The 24722-nt window shown below is 38.2% G+C and overlaps 1 long non-coding RNA gene and 1 pseudogene across 1 annotated transcript in view; both read left to right on the plus strand.

The window, feature by feature from the left end:
* The window catches only part of LOC105483751 (uncharacterized), a 68627-nt gene that overhangs the window by 29114 nt on the left and 14791 nt on the right, over nt 1–24722 (plus strand). The gene's annotated exons all lie outside the window — the stretch shown is intronic.
* Nucleotides 6971–7433, plus strand: LOC105483750 (bromodomain and WD repeat-containing protein 1 pseudogene; annotated as a pseudogene).

Genomic DNA, 24722 nt, shown 5'->3' on the forward strand with positions numbered 1-24722 from the left:
TATTATGAAAAATGGACATTCTCATTCAGTCCTGTTATTTTTTTTAATTTTCTGAAAAATAATTTGTAATACATATTAAGAACCTTCAAAAATTCAGATTGTTGCAGTAATTCTTGTTTAGAAGAAAATGCCAAGGAAATAGTAAGAAATTCAGATAAGAATCATTTCTAGAAATGTCCATTATAGCATTATTATAAGAGAAGTAAGTTAAAAACCATCTACATATAAAAATGAGAAGGTGATTGCATGATTATGGTCTACTCATATTATAGAAATAGTATATAATCATTAAAACTGTTTTGAAGAAAAATAACATAGGAAAATGTTCAGTATAAAATGTTAAGTGGAAAAAGGAGGATTAAAATTACATATTTGGAAAACATCCCAAATATTTGTTGTTTTTGTGTGTGTATAACTAGAAAAAATATGCTGAAATATTGCATGCTGTTTCTAAATAATGAAATTATTGGTAATTTCAGTTTTTCTCCATACATATATATATATATATATATATATATATATATATATATATTTTTTTTTTTTTTTGGATACGGAGTCTGACTCTGTCACCCAGGTTGGAGTGCAGTGGTGCAATCTCGACTGGCTGCAACCTTGCCACTGGGGTTCAAGCAATTCTCCTGCCTCAGCCTCCCAAGTAGCTGGGATTACAGGCACCCGCCACCATATCCGGCTAATTTTTGTAGTTTTTAGTAGAGACGGGGTTTCACCATCTTGGTCAGGCCAGTCTTCACCTCCTGACCTTGTGATCCACCCAACTTGGCCTCCCAAACTGCTGGGATTACAAGCGTGAGCAACCACCTCAGCCTTCTCCTTATAATTTTGTATGCTCCCCAAATATTCTAAGAGCTTATTTTTTAAGCTATTCTTTTGAGAGCTTAAAAAAGTTAATACCATAGCATGTCAAAGATTAATAGGGTAGAATCTGTTCCCAAAAATCAATTAAACACATCATTTCCAAGCAAAGGCAATTGAAAAGCAATTTTTCACAAGTATATGTAATCGGAACAAGGGCTAAATCAAGTCAAGGCACTATATCATTAGGAGTAATATAATCAGTTATGAATACTGCCATAACTTTAAATTAAAAGCCATATGCTTTTAATAATTATGTATTTGGGAAAACTTCAAGCAACAACTCTTTAAAGCTAATTTGTTTCTCTTAACAACTGAGGAAGAATTGATAGCTGAGAAAGTTGGAGGCCACCCAAGGAGAGAATTCAATGCCAACGAGGAAATCAAATTACTTGATTCACAAAATTGTTTTTTATTAAGCTTTTCCTATAGTCCAGATTGTCACTTGAAGGCTGGGAGAGCAACCACCTCCATAGTACTTAAAAGCCTAGTTGAAAGTAAAAAACCTGAAAGAGACTTCAAATCCGCAGGCAAGGAAGATTTGGAAAGACTTCACTGGTTTCTAAACCCAGTTACTACCCAGAAGCACCTACAGAGCTTGCTAACCCTAGATTCCTGACCCCATTCCTAGCGATTCAGAAGGTGGAAGGAAGGTTCAGGAATGTGATTTTAAAGATATATCCCTGGTAATTCTAATGAAGTTCAAGTCCTGAGACCAGCATCTGAGAACTGCTAATATAGAATCAACAAGGAATTTAGGCCCAAAGAAGTAAAGATCAATTACATAATTTAGTTAGTAACAAAGCAAGAAATGCATTTGGATACCTTGACTAGAAAACAATGCTTTTTCAATTACATTTTATATTCCTAAATCACTCTCCCAACAACAGAATAATAATAATGTAGGTTAGGTATAGGTATAGGACCAGGCAGCCTCAGTACCTGAGTTTCAATCTTACAATGAAAACTGGGAGGACCCACTTAAACCACAAAAGGAATTTGTGTGGCTCTTACAAAAATCCTAAATTTCAGAACATTTTCTGTAGTAGCTTAGATAACTCAAAACCGAGTTTGAATACTAAGTAGCAGATATAGTGAGACTTTTTACTAGTTTACACTTTTTCGTTTTTCTTTTTGAAGATCACTCACCAAAAATCAGTGCATATTTGTTGTGTGATATTACAGGTACAAAATAAGCAAATGTTGATTCCTTAGCTCTTTTATCCTTGGATGTTTTCACTAGTTGAGATTTTGAAATGGGGAATTATTAAAAGAAGTCATACAATTATGTCATATGAACTTTCACATCTGCAAGTAAAGGGATATTCTCTTTTTACTAGGCACCTACTATGCACCAAGTACACTTAGTTAATCTGCACAAACCTTGTTAAGCAATCATTATTGGTCCTCATTTTATTAGATCAAGAAATAAAAGGAATAAAAACTGGAGTAAATATTTTATTCAAGGCCACAAAACCAGAAAGTGGCCAAGTGGGAATTTGAATTCAGAACTGACAGTAATCTCAAGCTCTTTCTGCTTCCCCCTAACTCTCCCTTCCCCTTCATAACCAAAAATGTCTTTGTCAATAGAGGATATTTGAATAAAAGAGACAAATGTAAATGTTACTCTATATGCTAAACCTTTTCTGTACTTTACCAATAACTGTAATTCTTGATGCATTATGTTCTTCCCCAAGAGAAATAAAAAAGTACACTCTGCTTATTCTTTTTAAGTTATTATTATATAACTTTATAGGAAGACATTACAGATCTAAAATCATCTCCTTAGTATTTTAGTCCTTGAGTGACAACCTAAATTGTGCACTTGTTCTTTTTAAATGGCCATTGATTGCACAGTTGAAAAGGCTTTGTTATATCAGAGTGGTCTAAATTTTTGAAATTTCCCTGTGGGTCACTGTATTCTCTCAAGTGACACAACCTTTTCTAGAGAATTATGCTGAAATTGCAATGGAAGTTACAACAAGAATTTTACCAGTTGCCAGTTTATTTTTGGATCCAAGAGCTACCTAGGAAATTGTCCTCTTGAAAATTAATCTAGTTTGAAACGGAAGAAGGCCAGTGGCATGGTGGCTGTAACCAAGAGGGTATGAAATGGGGACAGTGCCAATATGTGTTGTCTTATCAGACTACTGCCTCTTCCCAATCTAAAACAGTAGCATGTTCTAATTAAAATGTGGGAGAAGAGTAGAGGAACAACTGTATCATCAAGGAGACAATTTCTAACACATAGGACTATTATTTATAATTATTAGCTTCATTATCCTCATCACCGTTCATAAAATATCTGAGTTCTAGAGAGGAGTTCTAAAGCGGGTTTCTTTGCAAGAGCAAGAGTCACTTCACATTAACACCAGATTCCACAGATTTTGAATTGGTTCCCAATGGGCTATTTTTACTGGAACTAAAGACAATAAGCTGCCTGCGTGTGGTGTGAGATATCTATAGATATGCATCCCCTGGGCCCTCTCAAATTTTTCTCATTAGTCCTGACTAGATCTTTTGAAACAGAAAGAGGGGTGCTGTCTTCAGTCATCAGATTAAAAAAACAAAAAGAAATAAAAAAGATGGTGAGTTTAACTGTCCACTGACATAATATACTACCCCATCCAGAGGGATTCAGGTCTTGACATAGAAATACAATGAGAATTTACCCCAAATCTAAGTATGCAGAAAATAGAGTGTGGGGATGGGGAGGAATAGGAGGAGAAAATCCAGGAGATGTCATCTATTCTCCCCCCCGTACCCTTGACTTTCCCATTCCACTTTCCCAAAGAGGGAATGAGGGAATTCTAATGAACCAAAGCTCAATGGAGGATCCATGGAGAAAGAGGTTATCTTTCCTAGTTTAATATAGTGTTAAATTAACCAAACAGGCTGCCTTTTGGGTAAACTAGCATACATCCTCCAATTTCCATTCAGATGTAATGAAATCTTTCAACATAACTCGAGTGGTCTTAATTTCCCATTTCCAGTTATTTTCTCTCCGTATTTCCATTCTTAAGAATGCATCTATTTCCATTGCTTAAGTTCTCATGTCTACCAATCCAAACTTTGTAACTCTAACACTAATTTTTCAGTCAGGTTTGTTCCATATTTCCAGGATGTTTCCACCAGAACATCCTGTTTTAATTCTATAGGGGCCAAAATTCAAACTAAGGCACATTCCCACCTGAATAAACCTTTCTTGCTTTAAGTTCAGCTTCACTGCTTTCCATTACATTTCCAAATCACTCAAGCTTAAACCTTAGACCTATCTTCGAGTCTTTTCTTTACTCCTCCCCTAATAATCAGTACCATCTTTTCTTGTTATGATCACTAGTGTTCATTTCTACACCGCCATTCCCTCAAATTTAGAGTTTTATTCTTGTACAGACTTGCAGTTTCCAACAAATTTTCAGCCTCTCTCTGTCTGTCACAATTAATTCTCTGACACTAAAGCTAAGTAAGTCTTTACAGAACCTCAACACACCATTTGCTTGAACATGTATGCTTTTTCACTGTAGCCTTTCTAATCAAGCCCAAACTTTTTAGCCCAGCATCTGAGATGGTCCATTCATTATCTGACCCTACCTTGCCTATCCAACCAGATAACACTCATTAGAACATAATTCCTGAACCCATATCTTTTGCTTTAGTCAAAGAATTCCCCCTAACGCCACCTTCTTTCCCCAAAGTACACCAAGTATTCAGAATGTCTGACTTTCCATTATCTAGATGCTACACAGCTTTCTGGACTCAATTTCAATTTCAACTTTGCAGTGAAGCATTTCCTGGTAACTTCAGAATTCTTATCCACTTTTCCAAATGTCCACAACATAAGTCATGTGAATCTAATTATACGCTATCACTTTTAAATAATTTTTTCCCACTGCTTTGTGTTATAAAGTTGCCTCCTCCTGCATTGCAAGTAGTTGGAGGATCTTGATAATGAGAAGTGGTTTTATTTGTTTCTTTAGCCAGAGAACAGTTATAAAACTATACACTATGTTTGGTGTTGAGTCTTAATTGTCACTATTTAAAATCTCTTTTTATAACTTTAAAGGTCTTAAATGTGTAACTGCATTTCTAAGAGGGAAATTTCAATGCCCCTGTGTAAGGCCTGAGGTCATTTAGTTGAAGACAAGTTGAAACAGAGTCACAAATTCTCCCTTAAGTATGTCAGTTTTGTTCAGTTCTTTGCATACTTTCCCTGTGCTGAGTTCCCCACCAGCAGACCCTGAGACAAGGATTTATATGCAGGTGATAGGAAGAAAGTGCTGCAAAGACACTTGTAGAGAGGAGGGCCAATGGGACAGTGAAGAGGAAATCAAACAAGGGTGCAATTTGAGGCAAAGTTCCAGCCTCAGCCAAATCCCAGAAGAGCTCTGGAGGTGAATTCTTCATGCACCAGTCATTAACTACAGACTGATCTAGTGGGACATCAATTCCCAAGTACTTCCATCCCCTATGCACTGCAAAACTCTTCCAGGAGCCCAAGGACAGACAGACTTACAGCAAACACACTGAGGCTGGAGGATGAGCCCAGAAACAGCGCATAGACTCCAAGGGAATCTGGGTGGAGTGCAGTGTCTTTATCAGGATCTTCCTGGTTCTGTAACAGAAATAACATGAAGGGCTCTTTTATTTCAAATGCCTGTAGGTACATAGAAAAAAATGTTAAAGGATACAAATCTAATTATTAATAGTCGGCTGTGAGATTCGTGAAGGGAGACTTTCACATTTGACTTTCCACATTTCTACATTATTAGACTTTTATAACAAGCATTACTGTTGTAAGAAAAAAACCTGAACAGATTTTTCCACCAAAAACTTAATGATGTATTGTTTTATTTATTATGACATGTTTTGTTGTTTGTGTTGCAAATAACTCTCGGAAAGTAACACCATCTGAATAAAAATTGATTTATCTAGGCTGTTAAAATGCTCGAGTCCATTCATTAACAAACTGCATTCTCACCAAGCATAAATGATTACCATGGTAAGCCCAGAAAGAAATAAACCTTGTTAAGACTTCCATAAGAAGTGTTATTTAACTGGTTTTGTAGTCTGTGGCCACTAGAATTTTGGCTCTCATTCTAAAATATGGTCCACTAATCATATATAGCCTAATCTATATTGCAGCAATAATTTTAAGTTATCTTTAGAAGTGTAATTTAAAAGTACTCTGGAAATACAGATGAAAGGTAGAGTCACATTTGGTTATAAGGAATGTCTTGACCACTTTGAATATAATTGGGTAATAGCAATTGGTCAGACCTGTGCATTGAAAAGACTAATCTGATAGCTACATGTAATATAAATTGGAAGGGCAAAAGAATGGTAGAAGTCAGAACTCTGCCAGAATAAATCAGCTAAAAGGCAGTGAAGATGATAAATAATGAGAAAGAATCAAGCACTTGTCCTACCTTTCATATAGAAGCTGTACTACTGATAATGAAATAGTGGATGAGGACAATGGTGATTTAAAAACATTAGAGGACATATGATGGTGATAGTGGAGATAAGAATGAGCAGAAACTACTTAGGGGCTGAGGAGACAGCACAAAGATGACCGAGATAGTTCTTGTTTCAGGGATATAACGTTGAATTTTTAAGAAAATACTGATTTTTTTTTTTTTTTTTTTTTTTTTTTTGAGATAGAGTCTTGCTCTGTTGCCCAGGCTGGAGTGCAGTGGCCGGATCTCGGCTCACTGCAAGCTCCGCCTCCCGGGTTCACGCCATTCTCCTGCCTCAGCCTCCCAAGTAGCTGGGACTACAGACGCCCGCCACCTCGCCCGGCTAGTTTTTTGTATTTTTTAGTAGAGACGGGGTTTCACCGTGTTAGCCAGGATGGTCTCGATCTCCTGACCTCGTGATCCGCCCGTCTCAGCCTCCCAAAGTGCTGGGATTACAGGCTTGAGCCACCGCGCCCGGCTGAAAATACTGATTTTAAAAAATATATACAATTTTACATTTTATATTTGTTAAGTATACCTCAATAAATCTGGGAGAAAAATAAAAGCGTCCCAGTTGATTCTAATGCGGAAAAAAAAAAAAAAAAAAAAAGAAGAAGAACTAGGGCTGCGTGCACGGCATGATGGCGGTGGAGTACGTGCCTGAGGAGAAGGGACGCCGGCCGGTCAGGCCTCGGCGCGGCCCACGTGCTTGGCTCCCGCCTCCCGCCTCCCGCCACACGCCAGCCACCGCGGAGGCCTCGTCCACCAGAGGCCCAGTGCGTCTCATGGAGTTGGAGCTGTACTTCCTCATCGCGCGGTACCTCTCGGCGGGTCTGTGTTGGAGAGCGGCCCAGGTACTCGTGCATGAGTTGGAGCAGTACCAATTGTTGCCGAAGAGGTTGGACTGGGAGGGCAATGCGCACAACACGAGCTACGAGGAACTGGTCTCGTCCAATAAGCATGTGGCTCCTGATCATCTGTTGTATTGCCGGCGCATTGGTGCTATGTTGGATAAAGAAATTCCACCCAGTATTTCAAGTCACTTCTTTACTTACCGCAGGAAGGCAGTCTTTGCTACGTACAGCGAAAGGTACCTTAATTTGAGGAAGTGCTCTGCTTCATATCAATAGCTTAATAATTATTATAATTGTGAAGTAATGTAAGCATTGTGGAAGAAAGGTGATAATGTAACTATAAATCATGCTGTGGACTATAAAATTCTCTGCATTTAGCATAGAACATTGAATTTTATTACCTAAGTGTTTAAAATGGGTCCTTATGCATTAAAAAGTTGATAAAGATATAGATGCTAAGCTAAAAAGCTTGAATTTATTCTGAGATGTGTTTGAGGTTTTATCAACGTGAGTTCCTAATTTTCCATTTTGTAGCTCACACATAATTTCATTGATGTAATTGTATGTGTCTAATAAACTCTTTAAATGCTAGAATTTCATTTGATATTTAGATTCTGAAAGCCCTTTGTTATAAAGGGAAGTGATTTTCTAAATTTGGTAGCAGCTTGAAAACAAGCATCAAAAAATGTAAAATTGCATGGTTCTTTTTTTTCCTAATTTCATTTTTTGCAAAGTTATGTGCTAGCAAAATGTTTGGAATTGCTATTCTTTTTCTGTTAGCTTGGTGATATATGACTTGGACTAAGTGTTTGTATGTGATATAATCTTTGTGTACATGTGACTAAACTGCTAATAGCCAAATACTGTTGGTTTTTCTGATCCTCAGCATACACCAAGTTCATTCCATGATTTTGTTTTTATTATTATGAGCTATTGCTGATGCAACGCTGTCTCTTAGATGCACCACCAGTATTAAGGTTAACTGGGAAAGAACAACCGTCCCTCTTGGTTCTGTGCCAGACTGGTTTGTTAGCTTTAGTTGTTTCTTAGTGCCCTAGTCATGCCACACTGTGGCACTAATCAGGAAACTGTTTATATTATTCCTCTTTGTGTCCCTATTCACTTTGTAATTATTCTATTTTAGCTGGTTATATGGTAGTTATTTAGTGGCCTGTTTTCCTTTGTTTTCTTTGCTCGTGTCAAGTTCCATGTCTTTGTTTTGTGATGAGCCATGATTTAGAGGTGGCAGACCTTAGAAGACGCTTCAGCAAGCTGCTCCAGGGTAAAGGCCATATTTTCTATTTGTTTTGTACTAGTACCACAAGAGGATGCCTTGTAACCGCTCTTTGGTCATGATTGTGGTAATGAATCCATCCATGTAAAATGCAATATGCCTGTTAGTTTGGGGCACCCGAGGCTCAATAGAGGTTTAGTATGATGCCTTCCCTCTCTCCTCTGAGTTGTGAAGAAACTAATTTCTCACAGGGTGACTGCTTATAACCTATGTTCTGCCGCTATCTCCTATAGAGGAGAACAGACTTTTTATTTTCTTAGTGCATTTGCTGGTAGGTCAAGGAGGGATGGACTTTGAATTAGTGTTCAGATTCACAGATCCTACACATGTGCTCTTCAGTAGAGGACTTCCTGTGATCTTAAAACAAAGGGAAAGCTATATAATTTATCAGTACTTCCAAAAGAGAGAGACTAAAGTCATGGCAGTGTTGGCCAAATTAATTTTGAAACTGAACAAGTCATGAATTTTCATATAAATCAAAGACATTAAATTTTTCCTCATAAGAGCTTCCGTTTTTGAAAAGTGGGATCAGTTGTAAGACCTTTTATTTTTAATACTGCATGGTATAATTCCACATTGAGAAATAAACACTTGGCATTAAATGAGACTTGGCGTCAAAAGATCTGGTTTTCTGGTCCATTTTTACCAATCATTTGCTGGGTATATCTTTAAAGGTCCTGGAACCTTTGAGTCTCAGTTACCTCACTTGTAAATTGGCAAAAATACCTACCTCAACTCTGGTTGCTGTGAGGATTCAATGAGATAACGTATGTTGAAAGCACCTTGTGAATTGTAAAGGGCTACACAAAAGTTTGTTGTTGTTGCTGCTGTATCTGAGATGTGTTAATTTTTTTTTCCTTCAGAAATAGTCTAACAAACTTACAGGGCTTTTCTATTAAATTATATTAGTTGGTAAACAGTTTATTACAATGTAAAAAAAGAATTAATATGTGAATACAAAATTTTGATATTTTAAAAGCACAGTTGCAGCAGCATTGGAAACTAAAACAATGGCATAGGAAAACATGGCGAGAGAAGAAAAAAATACCTAGAAGGGCAAATATTAACAGAATCAAACTTTATCAGAGAAAAAAAATGGCCTCAGATTCTTACTTTGACGTTTCTGACTGAATTTTATACCTTTTCAATCGGCACTTCTAAGAAGTTTGGCACAAATTTGAGGAATGCCAAATTTGTCAAAGACTCCTCAAAGACTAAGCAGTACCTATATCCGAGTTTAAGTTAGCCAGAAAGCAGAGTTACCCATAATACCACTTTCTTTTACTTTTCCCTTCCAACTTTTATTTTAGATTCAGGGAATACATGTGCAGGTTTGTTATATGAGTAAATTGCATGTCACAGGATTTGGTGTGTGTACAGATTATTTCATCACCCAGGTAATAACCACAGTACCCGATTACTTTTTCTATCCTCACTCTCCTCCCACTCTCCACCCGCAAGCAGACCCCAGTGTCTGTTGTTTCCTTCTTTGTGTCCATGTGAAATAGTAAATTTTAAATATAGGTGGATTTAGACATAAGGATATTTGGCAGGCAATGGAAATAGGTGCCTGGGGCTTTGAAAAGGTTGAAAATGTAGATTTGAGCCATCACTAAAAGGGTGATAGAAGCTACAAGAGTACATAAGATAAGCAAAGGACAAACAAAACTGGAGAGAAAGAACAGGGAATGCAATCATGGATAGTACTTGGAAGACAATTGGGAGAGGTTACTTAGGGGTGGGGAGGATTTAAAAAAGTAAAGCATCCCTGAAACCAAGAAATGAAGCTGATCTTCGAAAATGTAAGGGAAGAATATTTTGTAAATGCAGAATATTTTGTTGATTTTTCACTGTAAAAAGTTGACTTATAAAACAACTCTATTTTCCATCAATTTTCACAGCTCGAGAATCAGTCCCAGAAAAGATAAAAATTATTTTTCTACCGGACACAGCGGCTCATTCTTGTAATCCTGGCACTTGGGAGGCCGAGGCGGGTGGAACACAAAGTCAGGAGATCGAGACCATCCTGGCTAACACGGTGAAACCTCATCTCTACTAAAAATACAAAAACCAAATTAGCCAGGCGTGGTGGTGGGCGTCTGTAGTCCCAGCTACTCAGGAGGCTGAGGCAGGAGAATGGTGTAAACCTGGGAGGCGGGGGTTGCAGTGAGCCAAGATTGCACCACTGTACTCCAGCCTGGGGGACAGCGAGACTCCATCTCAAAAAAAAAAAATATTTTTCATTCTACATTATTGAGAATTAAAATTACTCAAAGAAATATATTGCATTTTATCTGGCTAAATTCCCCCCAGAGAATACAACTCTTGTTCAAAATGTATTCAAATTACCCCTTTGTCATCAATGACAAAATTTCGAATTCTGCAACCTTTGGTCTACCCAGGAAGGAATTAAACCTTTTCTTTTGAGTTACTAAAGATTTCATGGTCTTAAAGTATAAGCTAACATAAACACACCAAATATAGCATGCAATTGTGAGTCAAATAATTTGAGTCAAGTAACCAAGCTGGAAAACACAAACTGGGGTAAGCAAATATAAGAAATTATATGAGGATCCAGAGGTGTGCACCAGTTGACAAGCCATGTTTAGGTACAGGAAGGATACAGACTTGAGAAAGAAGGGAAAATTTCACAGGTTAGAGCATACAAGCAGAGTCTAGCACATGAATGATATTCACAGCCTTGGGATCATGGTATCCTGTTGCTCTCGCCTGATCTATTCCTCACTCAAGGGCTTACTACAGAGCCTTGACCTGAATTGTCCTACATCTTTTAGCATCTTTAGATGCTAAAACTTCCAGAAACCTTTAAATTTAAGTATTCAATTTATTACTCATCTTCAGATTACTAATATTTGTTCCTGTCTCATGTTTTTTCCTAGCAGCTCATACCCTGATCCAAAATTCATATTATACATATTTTTTTCTTTTGGCACTTTACAGATTGTGCTATTAGCTATTTTCAGAAATCCGATTAAACCTTAGACCCTATATTTAAAGTTTAATATTTTTATCATCACCACTGAATTATTCTGTGGTATGAAAGTGACCCAAATTTTCAACATGAAATATATTTGTTATCCTGCCTATTTGCAGTTTGGGAAATCATTTTCCCTGCTCAATGGCTTGTATCATATAGGTGCTACTTGTATTATTTTAAGCACCTATATACATCCCTGTTATTAAAGTGATTCAAATAAATATACTTACTGAATGTTTGAAGGAACTTTATAACATTTTTCCAGAAACATCTGTTCAATGCCACTAGATTCTATGTTTGCACCACCCAAAGCACGCTATAGTATACTTGAGAGTTGAATCGCGCCTTTGATTTGGTATAGTTTTTGTACATGGACTGAGAAGTAATTTTATTCTCCTTGTCATTCAACATTTTCAAGGATTCATCAGCAATAGCTTTGTATAATTTGCTCTCTCTTTTTGAGAAGTAAAAGAAAAAATTGGACATGTAGGTGTTGCCATCCTAAATAGAAAATTCATTCTATGTAAATCTGATAATACGTGTCAGGATAATAATTCTTAAAGTATCTAAATTATTGACTGTTTTGGTAAGGACTATGTATCAATTTTTCATAAAACATATTGACATGTTACTGATTTATATGCCAATCCCCTGTTACTTGGCACCATAGAAAAGTTCTTTGTGTAAGATAAGGAATAAGGAGGAGTATGAAATCAGAGCCTGCTCAATATGCTAAAACTTCAGTTGATCTATTTATAGAAGTAAAGTGATTCAGATCAAACAGCAAATCTCTGCTTATTTTCTTCCCTTGCCCACTAACAATCTCACATACTCACCAGCATATATTCCACCTTTGCATATGTGACAAATTCAGGACAGTTTAATATAATTCTGCAAACATGGATTGAATTCATTGTATATGTGCATTGTTCTTTGCACTACGAGAAGGCAGAGATAATTGGTACAGCCTCTACCCTCAAATAGCTTATAATCTTATAAAGGCAGATGGATAGCTAACTATATATAATACCAAGCAGAATAAAATAAATCTTTACACAGATGTAGAAACAAAATAAAAAACAGAAACGGAGATTAATTCTTGTTGAGGAAAAGGAATCACTGTAGGCTGTCTAATCATTGAAGAGTACTTGCTTTTCTAATAGGAACCTTCAATATTGATTTTTCTGTAAGTCATTGCAAATGACCAAAACAACATAACTGATTTTATATATTTCACTCGATATGCCACTGATCCCTGAATTCATTAATTCAACAAATATATATTAAGCGTCTATTATGTGACAGGTATGTTACCAGGAATGCAACGATGGAGATGATTCGGGGTTTTTTTGTTCGTTTCTTTGTTTCTTTGTTTTGAGATGGAGTCTCACTCTCTCACCCAGGCTGGAGTGCAGTGGGGGCAATCTCGGCTCACTGCAACCTCTGTCTCCCGAGTTCAAGCAATGCTCCCTGCCTCAGCCTCCTAAGTAGCTGGGATTACAGAAGCCCACCACCACACCTAGCTAATCTTTGTAATTTTTAGTAGAGATGGGGTTTCACCATGTTGGCCAGGCTAGCCTTGAACTCTTGTCCTCAGGTGATCTGCCCACCTTGGCCTCCCAAATTTCTGGGATTACAGGCATGAGCCACTGTGCCCAGCCTCAGTCTGGCCCTCAAGGAGACTACATTCTAATGGATAGAGAAAAGACATGAAAACTAATAAATCTTGTAAATCTTAGAAGTTTTGGAGTAGAACATAACCAAGACATAAAGGGAATAAAAACATATATAGCAGTCAATTCTTTTTCCTAAAAGTGTGAAGTCAAACATCACTAATTATCAGGAAAATGCAAATTAAAAACCACAATGAAATACCACCTTACAGCTGGGTGCAGTGGCTCCTGCCTGTAATCCCAGCACTTTGGGAGGCTGAGGCGGGCAGATCACCTGAGGTTGGGAGTTTGAGACCAGCCTGGCCAACATGGAGAAACCCCCTTTCTACTAAAAATACAAAATTAGCCAGGCATGGTGGCTCATGCCTGTAATCCCAGCTACTTGGGAGGCTGAGGCAGGAGAATCATTTGAACCCAGAAGGTGGAGGTCGCGGTGAGCCAAGATTGTGCCATTGCACTCCAGCCTGGGCAACAGGAGTGAAACTCCATCTCAAAAAAGAAAAGAAAAGAAAAGAAAAAGAAAAAGAAATACCAACTTACTCCTGCAAGAATGGCCATAATTAAAAAATCAAAAAATAAATGCTGGCATGGATGTGGTGAAAAGAGAACACTTTATCTTACACTACTAGTAGGAATGTAAACTGGTACAACCACTACAGAAAACAGTATGGAGATTCCTTAAAGAACTAAAAGTAGAACTACCATTCAGTCAAGCAATCCCACTACTGGGTTTCTGCTCAAAGGAAAAGAAGTCATATGAAAAAGACACATGCACATGCATGTTTATAACAGCACAATTCACAATTGCAAAAATAAGGAACCAACCTAAATGCCCATCAACCAACGAGTGGATAAAGAAAATGCAGTAAATATATACCATGGAATACTACTCAGCCATAAAATGGAACAAAATAATGGCTTTTATAGCAACTTAGATGGAGGTGGAGGCCATTACTCTAAGTGAAGCAGATCAGGAATGGAAAACCAAGTATTGTATGTTGTCACTTATAAGTAAGAGCTAAGCTATGAGGACACAAAAGCATAAGAATGATATAATAAACTTTGGGGACTTAGGAGGAAGAGGGGAGTGGGTGAGAAATAAAAGACTACATATTGGATATGGTGTACACTGTTCGGATGAGTGGAGTGTACCAAAACCTCAGAAATCGCCCCTAAAGAATGTATCCATGTAACCAAAAAACAACTGTTCCTCAAAAACTATCAAAATTATTTTTTTAAAGCTGAAAGATAACAGCGACTGTTTATTTCATTCCCTTTGGTTGACTACCAAAACTTCAAACTGGCAGGACAATGATCGCACAAAATCGAAGGTACAAGTGAGCACAAGCTGCTCCTGATGCATTGCTAGTTCCTCAAGAAGTGTCCCTAAAGCTCACTGTGCTTGGTGGGAAGAAACCGAGGTCAGAGGATTCAGAACCCCAGGTTCTCAGATATTCAAACTTTTAGGCTGTGGAAGGGACTATGTTGTCACCCACAAGTCTGCCTATTTAGCAGACAAGAAATTCTTGCTGTACCACAACTATATACCTGCTAACTGCAGCATCAGGCCTATAGCAGACTTGCCCCTGGCCTACCAAGAAAGGGTTCACAGAACATGGTAAATTAAACACACACACACACATACACACACACACACACACACACACACGCACTTACTTATCACCATCACCACTCAAACTTGGCCAGAATAACAGTAAAGAAAAAATTTTAAGTAAAATATAAAAACAAAAACAAAAAACACACACAAGGACAAAGAGAGAAAATGGAGACAACAATATATAAGGCTTATCAGCAAAATTTTGGAAAAGGGAAAGAGTATATGTTATGGTTTGAATGTGTCCTTCAAAATTCATGTGTTAGAAACCTGATCCCTAATGCAACAGTGGTGGGTGGTAAGGCCTAATAAGAGACAACTGGGTCATGAGGTCTCTGCCCTCATGAACGGATGAATACAGTTATCTCAAGAGCTAGTTAGTTACCACAACAGCAGGTGATTTATAAAAGCTAGCCTGGCCCCTCCTGCTCTGTCTCATGCTTGCTTCCATCTTCCATCATGAGAAGGGGTAGGGGAAAAGTATATTTAGACAAGAATTGATGTGGGCCTGATCTAAGGCAATAGCAAAGGGGAAGGAGATATAAGGACTGATTTCCAGGCAGTTTCAGAGTTAGAATCACCATTACATGTCTGAGTAGATGTGGATGTTCAGTGAAAGTATCCAGGATGACTCCCAAGTGTGCACCACAGGGAACCGGAAGAATGATAATGTCTTTCCCTAGCAAAAGGGAAGGGTCCAGGGAAAAGAAGGTATCTGTTTGGAACATGTTGAGTTGTCATGACCCTACATGCAACTTTCTTTCAACCTGAGCATCTGTACTGGTTCTATACTCTGCTTGGAACTCTACCTAACCCCTCCCTGGATCATATTAATAAAAGCATGGATGAAAGTAAGAATAAATAATTTACAACTACAACCAAATTCACCTTTTACTGCATTTTTGTGTTCCCTTCCAATCTCTACCTATATAATTTTACTTAGTGATGCAATTTTATACTCAGCTCTTTTCACTTAAAATATTTTTAAGTATGCTTCCCTGTTATTCCATAGTCCTTATAATTACTGCTTTAGTAGCTGCATAATATTAAATCAGGTGGTACATTTTTATTTTACTTATCATCTCCACTATTGTCAAACATTAGGCAGTTCAAATTCTTTGACTATTTCATTGGATAATGTTGTAATGAGAATCCTCGTGCACATATCTTTGCATTTTGTCTTTGTGGATATTAGGAAAGTGATTTTTCTTTAGTGCCAGTCTAGTGCAATAACTCAAAAATATAAGAGAATTTTATGGATGCCTTTGGTTTGCACAGTTTCTGGAACCTTTTTTCATGTCAAATCGATGTCCCTTCTGGGTTCCTTTGTGCTCACTGCCAATGCCACCACATAATAAATGATGGCACTGCGTTCCACTGACCCCGGGCCTTACTCCAGGCTCTTTCACCCACCTCTGCCACCATGTCCTGCTGTAGACACACATCTTCCCATCCCTCAGCCCTTCAAATCGATGACACAGCTAACTATCCACTTGGTTTGGTTCTAGTGTTTGGAGGTGGGGGTGTGTGGGCAACACACTGGTCTACAGATTGCCTTGACTCTAGCCAGCCAGGAATCCTAACCTGCACCTAGGCCTAAGACATCCTACCGCGTGCAGGTTCAGCTACCTGGAATGCAGTATGTTTAAGAGGAGGAATCAGACATAACGAAAACAGTGAGGCTAGTTCAAACTGTTAGGACCACTTATTTAAAACTGCCTTTCCTACATTTCTCTCACCACAGTGGTTCAGAGCATGAACTCCACAGTCAGATTTGAAGATGTGTCCCCTGGAGAATTTTGCTTAACCTCTGTGTACCTCAGTTTTCTCATCTCCTAATTGGGGGTAAATACATATATATATGTAAGTGCTTGGAGTGTGGCACAAAGGAAGCCTTCATAAAGGTTTACTATGATTATTTTCCTCACAACTCTGGGGAAATTAATGTAATTAGCAAGGTCTCCTAGAAAGACATAACGCTCAACAGAAAATAATAATAACTAGATACGTAGAGCACATATGAGAGATGTCATTCTAAGGACTTTACGCATGTCGTCTATTTAAATGTCTCAATACCACCTGGTGCAGATGCTATGACTCCCATTTTAAAGATGAGCAAACTGAGGCACAGAGTGTTAATCACCTACCTGACATCTCACAATAGGATCAAGATACTGGAACTCAAACCTAGGAATATGATTCCAAGGATATACTCCTAACCACTAGCCATACAGCCTCTCTGAACAAAGCAGCAGAAATTTAGTGGCTCATGGAGAGGAAAGTGGCTAACAAATTACCTAATTTTTTAACAATTAGATTGCTCTGTTGCTGCTCCAAGGGAAAATTTAGTCGAGTTCCAGGACACTAAAAACTATTTACAGCCTTCCACCTCCCACTTTACTTAGTGCTTTGAACAATGTCCAAATTGAATTCAGCACTTATGATCTTTCTTCTAATGCCATTGTGAGTTAATGGTTCTTTTAATCTACATCTTATCTCTCAGCTGTTGTCTTTGTGGCTGTTCCTGATTCTTAAAGTGTCAGATCAAGGGATATGAGACTTCAGTAATTCCTTCAGAGTTTAAGATTAATGAGAAAAAAAAAACATGTCTGGTGTCAGTTAGATGATAATGTTCCATAGTTCTGTTTTAAACTTTAGGATGCAGAAATTTGCTTCTAAATAAAAGGGAAAAAAGAAAAAACACTTTGTCTTGTGCTCATTATGCAGATCAGAAACAGTAAGGAAACAGCTGTATGAGTGCCCAGGCAGGACCTCTTAGGATAAAAATAAAATTTATAGTAATATTCTTTATATCTAAACATATTGTTACCAAATCACCATTGGTAAGGGCTATGCTGTGACGGTGTTCAGTTTCTCATACTGATAATGTGAAAAAAGCAGAAAATGCTATCACGTGGAGAAGACAGATGATCGAGATAAATTTGGGGGGCATTCTGCCTTTGAAGACAGCATCTCAGAAGTTCAAGAATATACTGGAAGTGGGGAAGGAGAGAAGAGAGAAGATAAAGAGGTAAGGAAAGGTCATATGATAAAAGGTCTTTAAAGCAATCCAATGTGCTAAAGAATGTGACTAGCTTTTTCTGTAGACAATAGGACATCACTAAATGATTTGACACTGGAGTGACCAGCATTTTTGTTTTTTAATGGATTTCTGGTTAAGAAATATATTTCTGGTTTCCTAGGTAGGATGGAGGGAGGGGCAAGGACAGAATGAGATTAGATACCAAAAGAGTGTGGAGACTGTCTGCAAATAGGGTAATAAGCCAGGGAAAGGATACTGCCGAGGGACCTGGCACTCCAGCAGCAGCAACGGAAATGGAAGGGTGGGAGATAAACTTGAGAAAGATCTGGAAGGCAGAAAGGACGAGTACTAGTAGAAGGTTACATATGCTTTTTGAGAAGTTGGGGGTATTCTAGGAGAATGTTTCTTTATTTTTAAACCCATGATCCCTTCTTAATAAAACCATCACACTTCCCCTTGGAAACATTCTTATGTGTGCCTCTAGCAGAACATGCCCTATCCCACCACACTTAAAAAACACTTCTCTTTAGTTTATCCCTATTAGTCAGGAGATAATTTGTCAAACTTTATTTCTGTAATGTGTATTAAAAACAAAAATTGTTTCCAAATATAAAATTACATTTAATGTAAAATATAAATATTCACTCTACAGAGTAATCAAGACAGACTAATCTACTTCCCCAGGAGCTATCCCAGCACAGTGACTCTAGTAGGTTAACAAGCATTAACTTATTTCTCAACCTACTAGAGTCATGTCCTGGAGTAGCTCCTAGGTTTCTGGTTTGGGCAGAAAGCTCAATTGTGGTCCTTAAATAAAATGGTGAAAACAAGAGAAGAGGTTTAGCAAAACGAATACTGAGTTTAAAGTGAATCAATACAACGCACTAAACTATAAAGCACTGGAGATAAGAGACCATTTCTTAGCCCTGAGTTACCTAAAACAGTAGGTAAGTGGCCTGTAACTTCACAAAAGTGCATTAATCTGAACTAGGGTGCCTGCGAGACCTCTGGAAGCAGATGCAGAGACTGGGAAAGGCAGGATTAGAGCTAAGGAGACAGGTCTGAAGGGACACGTTACTTTGGGGATGATAATGGCATAAGTAATGATGGCTTTAAACTTTTACTCCCGATTCATTTGGAAAAACTAATGACAGTTATCAGTTTTTCTATATATACATATGTGCACAATAGTGCATACAATCTCTGGGAGATTCATCAACACTCTGAAGTCTCCTTGGATACTTTAAGGGATTGTAGAGCCTAGATAAGAATCTCTGTACCAGTGATAGTTGAATCCTGGCTTAGGTCAGCAAAGTCCAGGAGTGAACAGGAAGAGAAGAAAGGTAAGAACAGAACCCTGGGGGAACCAATGCTTAAGACACAGACAGAGGGGGATGATCTCCCAAAGATGGGCACAACAATCATAGAGGTACCAAGAAACGGATGTAAGTGGTTTAATTAAATGAAGAAATGAGATTTCTTCAAAGAGGAAATGGGGTCACATAATGCAGAGAGACTAAGCGGATTATTAGTAGGTAGCACTTGGATTTGGGCACTTGTGAAGGCTTGCTCTTTGTTGCCCAGTTTTTATTCTTCTGCCTTCTGGTAAGAGAATTCCAGATTTTCTCTGTTCCCAGGAAGATTTTCTGCTTTACTCATTCTCAGCCATATGAATTGTGTAGGAACTAACCACAGCACTAGTTCCATAGGGCTGTGTCTCCCTGCCATGAGTAACGGGTTCATAGATGGGCATGTAAACGTAAGATGGTTTAGGTGAACCTCAGGATTTTATTGGAAATCCTGGGACATAGATGTTCCAGATTGTGAACAAGGAAGCAAATGGCCATGGGAGTTGATGGCAGCCTTCTCAAGACAGAAAGTCAGCAAGAAACCAAGTCATCAGTCACCCTGATACATTACCAAGTCAAGCCTTTTCTAAAGCTAGATCTACCTCTGGACTTTTCAATTTCATGAGCTCATTTAAATAAGATCTGCTGATAGTTTTAGCAGAAAGCATCCTAGCTGATAACATCTCTTTGCAAGAACTGTCTCAGTAAAATGATGGTGACAGAAAAAAGAAAGTTGTCAGCTAAAGAATGCTTGGGAGATATAATGCTTCAGTTGCCCAAAATACATGTATTATTCTTGCGGCAGATTTATTGTGGTCATTTAAAACATAATATTAGTGTCTTTGTTTTAAATTTCTTTCCTCATATGGGCTTTTGGGAACATCAAAGAACAGTGTATTCTTTTTTTAATCCTTTTCTAGGACATAGGTGATAGAAGAACAGCTTAAGTGGGGCTTCCCCCAGTTTGTTAACATACGTTGGTCAGCCAGCATTTAACTTTTTATCCACCACTTTTCCTTTCTCCTTATGTAATGTTATACAGTGTAGCCCTGTTGACTCTAGATTTTCCAACTCAAAAAAGCACAGGTAGACATTCTAGTGGAAGTTCCCTATCCAAACCTCAGCTCTCCCCTGGACCAATGAAACAGCACGCACACCAATATGCTTCTTTATTTTCATTCTTGCCCACTTTCAGTTGCTCTCTGCACAATAGAGTGATCACTCTTTAAACTGGAAAGAGGTCATATTCAGAATTGCCCAGCTACTTTCCCCTGAACTTGGAATTAAATATTTAATAGGATTTTTTGAGAATCAAATTAGGTTATACTTGTAAAGAGCCAGGAGTTGTGGCTATGCCTGCAGTCCCAGCACTTTGAGATCCTGGGGTGGGAGGATCACTTGAACCCAGGAGTTCAAGGCTGCAGTGAGCTCTGACCACACCACTGCACTCCACAGTCTGGGAAACAGATACTCTGTCTCCAAAAAAATAATAATAAATAAATAAGAGAGCTTAGAATAATGCCCATCATGCCTAAAAAAGTGTTAGCCTCATTATTACCTGCTGTTTGCTCTGCCTGAAATAACCTTCTCCCACCTTGTCTGCTTAATAGCATACATCCATTTCAAGGCTCAATTCAATCTCCTCCCCTTTCCTTAGCAAAGCTAAGGAAGTTCTCCTCTGCACTCCCACAGACCCTAGTTTGTAGCTCTGTAATGTAACTTCCTGAATGGAGGTGCAATTTTCTATTTACTGGTCAGCATCAGGAAGCTCTGGAGAACTTTGTGTACCCAACACAATGTCTATCATTATGTGACTAACATGTTCTATGAATAAGTGGAATTATGTTCACTACTGTCTCTTTGCCCACAGCTTCTAGATCCCAAATATTAGCAAATTATCTTGTCCTCTTACAAAGCCCACATTCCTATTTATTGTAATGAATTGGTGATCATTTTACTTGCTGTTATGGTTTCCAACAACTGACCAGATGTAAAGATAATCTGCTTACCTGTCAGTAATAGTAATATTTGTTTTCTAGAGCACCTGTTGTGCTGAAGAGACCCCAAAGGGATATGGAGCTCCTGGCTATGAGTAACTGGAAGGTGGTATACCTGAAGGAATGTGTCTCTGCCAGGATTTTGGTAATGCACTTAATATCACTAATCAGTTTCTTCGCCTTTAAAACCACTCTCAGAGTTGCTATGCAATTCAAGTGGAATAACAGAAACAAGAACTATTTATAAACACCAAAGAACTATAAAACCTATATCAGCCATTCTGAAACTTGACAGTCTAGTGCTATACTGTCCAATATGGTGGACACTCACCACATGTGCTACTGAGCACTTGCAATGTGGCTGGTCCAAAATAAGATGTGCTATATGTGTAAAATTCATTACCGGTCTCAAAGACTTAGTATGAAAAAACAAGTGCAAAATATTTCATTAATAATTTTTAAGGCTGGGTGCAGTGGCTCACGCCTGTAATCCCAGCACTTTGGGAGGCTGAAGTGGGCAGATCACCTGAGGTCAGGAGTTAGAGAACAGCCTGGCCAACATGGTGAAACCTGTCACTACTAAAAGTACAAAAATTAGGTGGGCATGGTGGCGGGCACCTGTAGTCCCAGCTACTCGGGAGGCTGAGGTGGGAGAATTGCTTGAACCCGGGAAGCAGAGGTTGCAGAGCTGAGAACATGCCACTGCACTCCAGACTGGGAGACAGAGTGAGACTCTGTATCAATAATAATAATAATAATTTTTACATTGAGAATATGTTGAATATTTTGGATATAAGAGATTAAATAAATATATTATTAAAATCAATTTAATCTCCTTTAATCTGGCTGTTAGAAATTTTTAATTACGTATTTGGCATACCTTATATTTCTTTTCTACTTCTCTAGACAAGAACTCTCAACTTCTTATGCATTTACAAACATATTGTCATGGACCTTGGTGTCAAGTATGCCTTGCAAAAAGGCATTTCAGATGACTTTTCCAACTCTTTGACCAAAGGGGTTGAAATATTTGTGATTTTTCATACTTGTAGGGACCAATATTACATTTTTTAAAAAGCCAATCAAACAATGGTGGTACCATGAAAGCCAACCCGGAGTTGACCTCATTTACTTACTAATGTTTTTACTCCCTTCCTTGGTTTCTATAGTATTTCTATCACGTCTATGTCCTTGATGCTATAAAATTATTTCTAATTCAGAGTAGAGAATTATCTAGGTCTTGTTCTAAATATGCACAATTAATATTACAAATGTTGGTATGAGTAGCAAAAGTAAAGTTTATTTCTTATTCTACCAGAACTACTTAAAATGTCAGCTGAAACAGATTTGTTTTCTGGTGGCTACTTTGGGAATTTCTCCATGAGCTACCTGCCTTTCATACTCATACAATCTCTTCTCAGAGCATTAACTTGTTTCTTAACCATAAATGAAATGGAAATCTAGTCACTTCTCCATTTCTCTGTTGGACACAGAAGTGAAAATAACCTTCCTATAAAAGCAATGGGATGATGGTGCAAAAGAGAGAAAATCAGTTACTCTGTGGTTTGAGCCGTAAAGGGTAAAATGTGGGGCCATTCTGATGAAAGGTAGGGCCTCATCAGCTGTCACTGCAATTCTACTTTAAAGGAATTATAATCTTTTAATTAAAATGTAAGCAGAGAAGCATGACTACAGAGGAGCTGATGGCATCTCAATGGCCAAAAAAAAAAAAAAAAAAAAAACAATGCAGGCTTTTAGTCATCTCTGTTATGACATTATTACCTGAGCCACTGAGGGGAGAGGAGATTAAGTGTGGCAGGAGATGAGTATGTGTTCTGGGTGTTTTGGGTTTGTTTTGGTGTGTGTATGTGAGTTCTTAAAACTGGGCCATTTCATTCATTGGTTCACTTAATAAATATTTACTGACATCCTCTATGTACCAGGGCAGTGTAGTAAGCCTAGGAGACACGGTACTGAACAAAGTCCCCAACCCCAAGGACTTTACATTCTAGTCGAAATTCCATGGAGAAAGCCATTTACCTATGCCTATAATTTAAATTTCTCTTAATAGCCTGCTCCAGTGGCCTGCATTTTTCACCTTCCATCAGCTCCACACCAACACTGGGGCCATATGAATTAACATGACATACACATAGAATCCATTTTTAGAATTCACAGGGAACTGGGGATGATGGAGATTTAATTCTGGAACCCCCTTCCCAACTGGCAAAGCCTTCAGAGTTTTATAAATAACTCCTACTGAAAGGAACACTCTGTCCTTTTCTTAGGGCTGATAAGAAAAGGGAGCCCTCGTTACCTTTGGGTAAACAGCAATCGCCTTGTTCTTTGTCATCCTCCCTCCTCTCCTATTCACTCTAATTGCTCTTTTTGGTGCCCGCCTCCCTGGGAGGGAAGGGGGAGGGAACAGAGTGCTAGAGGATACAGCGTCGGCGTGGTGATGCCTCAGTGTGAAAAGGGCATTCTATATGTGAGACAGAAGTCCACTTAAGGAGGTCAAGTCCTGATCCTATCATGAACTAACTAGGTGACATTGGGCAAGCCACTAAATGTCCTTGGGCCTGATTTCTGTAAAGTGAAGGTATTGAAGTAGAAAAACCTCTAAGACTCTTCTCAGTCTTATTAGGCCTTTAAATAATTTATGTAGCACAAGAATAAGTGAAGACAGAGAAATTAGAAAGTAGAGAACTAGGCCAAGAAGGAATTTGTGGGCCATATTTAATATTTATTGATAGCAATGGAAGATCAGTAAGGAGAGAAATCCAGCGTGCCCTCCAAAAAGCGACTTCAATAATGTCACCCAGTGAATAAAAGAACAGAATTTTTCCTACAGCATCTCTTAGCTATATTTTTTAGTAAGACTCAACCTATTACACAGGGGCAATTTCTCAACTGGAAGTTTCATATCTGTATTATTCCATTTTCATACTGCTATAAAGAACTGCCCAAGACTGAGTAATTTTTAAAGAAGGTTTAATTAACTCACAGTTGAGCATGGCTGGAGAGGCCTCAGGAAACTTACAATCATGGCAGAACGCGAAGGGGAAACAAGGCACCTTCTTCACAAGGTGGCAGGAAGGAGAAGTGCCAAGTGAAGCAGGGAGAGCCCCTTATAAAACCATCAGCTCTCATGAGAATTCACTTACTATCACAAGAATAGCATGGGGAAACCACCACCATAATTCAGTTGCCTCCACCTTGTCTCTCCCTTGACATGTGGGGACTATGGGGATTACAATTCAAGATGAGATTATCAATATCTGCAGTAGTCCCCCCACATATTGTTATAGTCATTCTATTTTATTACTAGTTATTGTCATTAATCTCTAACTGAGCCTAATTTATAAATTTAATTTTATGATACGTATGTATAGAAAAAAATATAGTATATATAGGGCTCAGCGCTATCTTCTGTTTCAGGTATCCACTGGGGGTCTTGGAATGTATCCTCCTACACATAAAAGGGGATTACCAAATATAGCCAACTGTTTTGTTGGAAGTAACACAATCTCTGAGCCTATTTTCTATCAACCAATATAAACCCTGAATCTG

Source organism: Macaca nemestrina, chromosome 10, assembly GCF_043159975.1.
Source record: "Macaca nemestrina isolate mMacNem1 chromosome 10, mMacNem.hap1, whole genome shotgun sequence".
In the NCBI taxonomy this organism is placed as follows: Eukaryota; Metazoa; Chordata; class Mammalia; order Primates; family Cercopithecidae; genus Macaca; species Macaca nemestrina.